Source organism: Haemaphysalis longicornis, unplaced genomic scaffold (assembly GCF_048455015.1).
Source record: "Haemaphysalis longicornis isolate Haplotype H1 unplaced genomic scaffold, Haemaphysalis longicornis Haplotype H1 scaffold_1, whole genome shotgun sequence".
In the NCBI taxonomy this organism is placed as follows: Eukaryota; Metazoa; Arthropoda; class Arachnida; order Ixodida; family Ixodidae; genus Haemaphysalis; species Haemaphysalis longicornis.
In genome coordinates this window covers 197567177-197573336 of record NW_027526203.1, presented here as the reverse complement: position 1 = coordinate 197573336, position 6160 = coordinate 197567177, and the positions used below count along the sequence as shown (strand labels likewise).

Sequence of the window (6160 nt, the reverse complement as noted above, 5' to 3'; positions counted from 1 at the left end):
TGAACTACTCTATAGCTTTTAACAAATAGGCATATAAAATTTGATGTAAAGGACTTCCTTGATGTTTTTGGTGGGTTTACCTAAAAGAAACAACCGCCGAGATTATTTTCCTTTCATTGTGACGACTGCTGCGACGCCCAACGCCGTTCAGTGCCTTTCTTTGAGTGCCTGGCAAAAAAAAGAACAAACCGAAATAGTGCACGGCCCCGCCGCTGTGCGCCGCCACTTAAACAGGGTGACGCGTACAGCGCGTTGTTCAAATGCGCTAGTCCGCACTGACCCCACGCTTGCCGCGTTAGCGACGCCGCAAGTTTCAGAAGTTGTGCTTCAAAAGTTGTTAAGGCGAAAACAAAGCAGAGATCACTCCAAAGGCGTGTACGGGGAGTAACCAACCAGAAAATACGTTTATTTCCCAGGTAACTGAAGTTGACATTAGAAAATCAGCCGAAGCAGATAAAACACGCACATCCATGGTTTGGGAAAAACAGAAGAGAAAAACTGTGGTTGATTCCTCTGTCATAGGAATCAGTAAAACACGAAAGTGAAATGTGCAGCGAAATCTGCAGCTGAGCATGATTTGAGGGTCTGCGGCTAGCCTTATCGGTGTGCTTGGCGAGCGACGTCCTGCTGGCGGGTCGCTTCGGCAAAGGTGTACTGGCGTCATTTCCGGTATCGACGGATATGACGTCAGCGAAATCTTGGGGTATCGCGGCATAAAACGCTTTCGTGTTAAAATATAAAAATTACGCCCATCTTCCCGCGAGGGAACCCTGATGTGATGCGACGCATCGGGGGGGTTCAATTGGCGTTTCCATTGGGTTGATTCTCTAAATCGCGTGAAACGTGTTGTGAACGCGTGTGATGCATTCCATCACATGCGGGTGTTCTCTTACGCGGGAAGATTGGCGTAATTTTACTTTTCATGCACATGCATACGCGACATGAGAGAGTTGCCATCAGCGTTTGGATTGACGCTGGTACTCGATTGTGTCAAACCACTCGCTCGAGCTTCCATCGCACTACATCGGAAGAAGCAACGGAGTCGTCGTCGTCAAGCGAAGCACAAGCAAAGTCAAGCGCAGTCAAGCGAACGCACTTGACTGAACCGGCGCAGCGCGCTCACCGCTTTATATTCAGCACTTGAAGGAGAGAGAGAGAGAGAGAAACAACATCTTTATTTCCGGCAAGTTGTGACGCGGCCTAAACGTCACGTTGGCGGGCCGCTCGGCTTCAGCTGCCTACTCGCACCGCCCCTTCGCAGGGCTGCGCTTTCGGCCTCTGTTTTCTGTCTCTCCCGTCCGAACACTTTGCCTGCACGATCAGCCCGCTGCGCGTGTAGGGTTGCAGGCAGCGCTGCGCGCAACGCCCGGACGGGGACTCGTCGCCGAAACCCGAATACCCGGACGGCCCGGCAACCAAACGGAACGACGCAGCATAGCGCGGGCAGGCGGACGGCCGCGTGAGGCGCAAATAACTACCGCTTGCCTATCACGTGAGGCAGGGCATCTCCCATCAGTCTTTCCTTTTTATTTTTTATGACTAGGCTTCACGATAGTCACGTGACGCTCCCTCCTAAACTTTTCTTTCCTCCATGCTCGAGGGCCACCAACGTCTGCTGGACGGCCTCGCGCTGGGCGTCGTAGTCAACCTTCGCCACCGCCTTTTCCAGGCTCGGTGGCAACGCGTCCGTAGTCCCTTCGCTCACTTTGCAGTTCCGCAGTATGTGCGCCATGGTCGCCCGGCCCTTGCCGCACACCGCGCACACATCACTCGCGTACACCTCAGGGCACACGTGTTTTGCAACCACCGGTGTCCACACCGCTCGCGTCTGTAGTTGACGTAGCGTCGTCGCCTCCTGCCTCGTGAGTTATCGGTGGGGCGGCGGGTACACTCGCCTGCCCTCCCGGTACCACTCCAACACCTCCCGGTAGGAGGTGATCGGCAGCACCTCGTCGCGGTCTTCGTCTTCCGCATGTCGGGGGCTCGGGCACGCGTCGCGACTTGTGAGCGCACGCGCCACCCGGTCCGCTCCCTCATTGCGGTTCTCTCCGGTGCTCACCGGCCCCATGTGGGCCGGGAACCACTTCACGGTGACCGGCATCGTTCTGTGTCTTAGGGCCCCGCACACCCTGGCGGCGCGCGGGGACACATTGTCCGTTGCAAAGTTCATGATCGCGCTCCTCGAATCACTCAGCACCGTGGTACACTGTGGGTCCGTCAGGGCTAACGCGATGGCCAGCTCCTCCGCTTGTCCCGGGCTTCGCGCCCGCACGCTGCACGACGCTCGTAGCTATCCGGTAGTCGCCGCACACACCGCCACGGCGTAGGCTACCGGCTTGTCCGGGTACCTCGCCACGTCGACGTATCGTGCTCCGTTGTCCGTCGCATGCGTGGCCGTGCACCCCACTGCTGCGCGTGCACTTGAGTAGCTTGGAACTACACAGAATTGGAACTACGTAGTCCACCAGCGTGCTAAGGAATCTGGGAAGTGTTTGGTTCTCCTTGAGTGCACCTGCTCAGCAAAAACGCGAGTTTTTGCTGAGCAAAAACTTCCAAAAAAAGTGTCGCGCGAAAAGCAATAGGTGTGAGGGGTAAAGGAGTCCACCCCGGTCCTGGTTGCGGGTGAATGTGAACAGGGGTTGCTTCGTTCCAAGCTTTGTAGAAATGGCGTCACAACTCTCGCAATTCATCTGCTCGTGGCAACGTAGCCACCGACATACACTGTTGCTGATAGCTGCAGTGAAGGCAGCTGAGACGGCAAAACATCAGCGTTGAGCCTTTGAAGCTTGAAAGCTGAGAAGAAGTTGATGGTGGCGGGGACTCAGAAGGCGGCAACTGAGACATTACTGCAGCTGTTTCTTGGGCGTGAGCGACATTCGAAAGTACATTCGATGCTGCGATTCCAGTTTTGAGCATTTTCTGAAGTCCCGAGAGCGCAGCACGAACATCCAAAATGTCGTTGGAGCCACTAGACATCCGCAACGTTCCAAAAAGCGACTCTATCGGATCGCTGTTGAAGTTGCGAGTCGCCACAAACATGAAGTTCTCGGTTTTCAGGAGTACCTTATACAGGAAACACTAGAAGGTGATGATTAGAAATGCCTTATATGTCTCCTTTGTGAGGAACTCGCTTGGATCACTACACCTTCTTTTGATATCTTCCAGGTACATAGGCATAGTCTCGAGCCACTCAAGCATGTCATCTTCAGCCTCGTCGTAATGCCGAACATCGGGGAACTTTTGACGCGAATGCTGGGTTATATTGCTCGTATCCAGAAGTATGAACCAGCGATAAAAGTTCCCCATGAATGTGATGGTGTGACCTGCAGTTGCAAACGACGTGCTGCATGTGTGTCCGGCTTGCTCTCATAAGTGTTCCAACGCAGCGGTCACCGCCAGAGACAGAACTTGGATGGCCCTTGCCCCGTTCATCTTTTCGATATCATTCGGATAGACGTGCTTTTGGCTGAGATAACGGACCGGTTTCGCCGTCAGGCTCTTCTGCAGGTCATACATATCGTTCAGGTAAGATGACGAAATTTCTCCATGCGGTCCTATGTCATGAGCTAAAACTGAGAGCGTACGTTCTTCAGCACATGGCAGGGGTCAAAACTGGGGAACAGACGGGTCTGTTAGTGTCGCACGGGTTTTCTACGTTGAACGTCAGAGTGCCCTTGCCCAGCATCTTCATGGCATTTACGTTGACTCGCTGGTTGTCGGGGGCAAGTCGTACAATGCGGAAACCACAGCCTTCTACTTTTTTTATCACAAAGATCACCCGTTCATGAAGCTGACTACTCGTTAGACCTTTATTGAAGAAACAGCCGACTGGAATCCTGTACGACGAGGACGATCCACTTACAACAAAGCAGAGGAGGGAGTTCGCTAAAACAACACCGCTGCTGCTACCGCCTTCTGATGGAACATCCGCTTGCCCAACAAAGCAGTCCCACTGCTTGTTATACTGAAGTTGTTCCTCATGCTCGTCTCATCAACAATTATAGAGCACACCCTTGATTGTGGCTCGCTTAAGATTCTGCCTCAGTCTTAAGGCGAGCTTCAACCAGTTTTGTGAAGCCCGTATTGCCACTTTGGATGCCGATATACCCGGAAAGAGTATTTCTGCAGGGCAGCTTCAAGAGAGCTTCACCTCGTATATGTTCAAATGCCTTTGTAGATAGGTGCCTGGCGTCAAATGAAACGCGAACACGAAAATATGAACCTGAACGCACAAATAGCGCGATTTCTTTCCATGCAAGCCAAAATGACGAATGGCTTAGTTACAAAAACAAAGTTCGGAAAAGTGGATTTCCAAATATACCAATAGCGTGCCATCATATGAACTCTACAAACAGTATTTTTCAATTTTGCATATTCAGGTTCATATTTTCGCGTTCGCGTTTCATTTGTCGCCGATAGTACATAGAATATATACAAGCTAAACGCTAAAACACGAAGGCAAAAAAGCGCGCACACACACACACCCACACACACACACACACACACACACACGCACGATCGCCGGGAGGAGTCTTGAGGCGTCCAGGTAGGACCCCAGGGCATCGTGGACTACGCGTCCCGTTCTCTGGCACTGCCTGGCGGCCACAGAAATTTTTCGAGGGGCCGAGCACATCCCCCGAAGGCGGCCAACAGTTCGATCCTCCCTGCCACAAACTGGGGGCACTCCAGGACCAGATGCGGCAGGGTCTGGACAGCCGTCCGGCAGTGCTGGCACGACGGTCGTCGACGAGCTCCAGGCGGTGTTTTCGCTGGGCCGTCAACACGCACCCCACGCGGAGGCGCAGGACAGCCGAGCGTTGCTGTCGGGGCATCCGTGTGGCCCGCACGGGTGGTGGGGCCTCTCCAGCGGCCAACCTCAGGTCAGGGTGCTGGGCCCGTACATGCCGCTGGATCAGCAGGCGGGCGTCATCCGCAGCTTCCTGGGCTGCCATGGGCGAAGGGGGCAGCTCGTGGGCGTCGGCGGCCAGCTCGTCTCCCCGCTCGTTGCCCTCCAGCCCAAGGTGGCCTGACACCCACAGCAGCCGCATGCGCGCTCCCCGCTGAGCCAGCCGTGCCACGTTGCCCCGCATGGCCCACACCAGGAGGGAGCGCGGGTCGCCCTCCCGGATCCGAAGTAGGGTCACTCGATAATCGCACAGCAGGGCGCAGCGCTCGGCGGGCGGCTCCAGCTCCAGTAGAAGGTCCAGGCCAAGGCTTACGCCCACCATTTTGGCCGTGGCGGATGATGCGGCGTAGGGCAGCCGGGCTTGCCTGGTGGCCTCCCCCAGCCCTGCCGCCGCCATGGCCGAACCCTGCCGCTGCCGCATGGAGCCATCCCTGTATACCAGGGTGTGGCACTCCAGGTCGCCCCGCACGACGCACTGCAGCTGCCCGCAGTGCGACGTCCGCCGCTTGCTGCGCAGGCCCGGGATGTCCATGTGCACCTCGGCCTCCAGGGCAGGGGGGCGGCTGGAGGGGGGGGGGGGGGGCTGCTTCCACGGGGGCCACCACTTCCTCGTACAGGGCCAACATGCGCCCCATGTGCGAGCGGCGGTGTGTGCGCAGCCGCTGCAGCAGGGGGCTGCCTCCCTGAGCCCGCCGCAGCTGGTCAATGTGGCCCAGGGCGGGCTGGTCCGCCGTCATTTGAAGCGTCCATGCCCTCACCTCAGCCAGAGTCTTTGCACACTGACAGTCTCGAGGCAGGCCAAGGCAGGTGCGGACGCCCCTGCGGTGGTAGCCCTCCAGCTGCCGCCAGCTGGGCTTGCGCAGGGTGACCTGTGGTAGCCCGTACATGAGCAGTCCCACAACCGCAGCATTGTAGAGCCGCAGGGCCGTTCGCTGCGAGCAGCCGCGGTCTTCGGCGGCCATCTTTCGCACGACCGTGGTGGCCATCTGTGCCCTGGCTCGGAGCTCCCTGGTGGTCTACCGGAAGTTGACCCAGGGGTCCAGTGTGAGCCCCAGGTAGCGCACAGTGGTCTTCCAGCTGACCTCCTCGCTATCGATGTGCAGGCACCTGGCCCTGCGACGGAACTGGGCACCCGGGTGCACCAGCATCGCCTCCGTCTTGCTCGTTGACAGCTGTAGGCCAACACTGACCAGCTTGGCCCGCACCGCGTCCAGGGCCGCCTGAAGCTGCAGCACGACGCTTCGGCAGCTCCCC

At 56.8% G+C, this 6160-nt stretch overlaps 1 pseudogene; it reads right to left on the bottom strand.

The window, feature by feature from the left end:
* Nucleotides 1–2516: 2516 nt before the first annotated feature.
* On the bottom strand, nucleotides 2517–5892 carry LOC144156294 (uncharacterized; annotated as a pseudogene).
* Nucleotides 5893–6160: the final 268 nt, after the last annotated feature.